Raw genomic sequence first — 576 nt, forward strand, 5'->3', positions numbered from 1 at the left:
AAGAGGCGCTTGGAGCTGTCACCATACTGGACATATGAGGGTTAAAACTTGAAGATCAAGAACAGTGGAGAGAGAAAATACGCTTTTTCTTGTATGTCCACTGAGAGACGTTCTTCTCTGTTCCCCTCTTTCTCTTATTCTCTCACTGTTCCTCTCAGCAAGCGCAGAACCCTCAGTCACTGAGGTTTCACTAGCAACCGTAGAACAGCAACTCTTTCACCCCTAACGGACCAAAGGACCAAACATTTTTATCGCTCTGAACAGTAATATATAGTATTGATGATACTAATACTACAAACTAGGCTACTACTAATACTATTACAAGTTACTTAAGAAGAAATACTAGCTTCAGGTTGAAAAAAAAAAAAAAAAAAAAAAGAGGAAAAGGGTTTTTGGTTTCTTTTCCTTTTACATTTATAGCTACTGGGTTTGAGAATATGAAAACAAAATAGAAAAAAATGTTTAAAAATTAAAAAAAATGAAGCTTTACTATTTTAGTGCTGTAGAATATGTGGGTTAGAGATTGTTGCGGGCATGTTCAGATCGGCTTTTTCTTTGGCAATCATTTTTCTCCAT

Source organism: Micromesistius poutassou (assembly GCF_964030765.1).
Source record: "Micromesistius poutassou genome assembly, chromosome: 9".
Taxonomy (NCBI): Eukaryota; Metazoa; Chordata; class Actinopteri; order Gadiformes; family Gadidae; genus Micromesistius; species Micromesistius poutassou.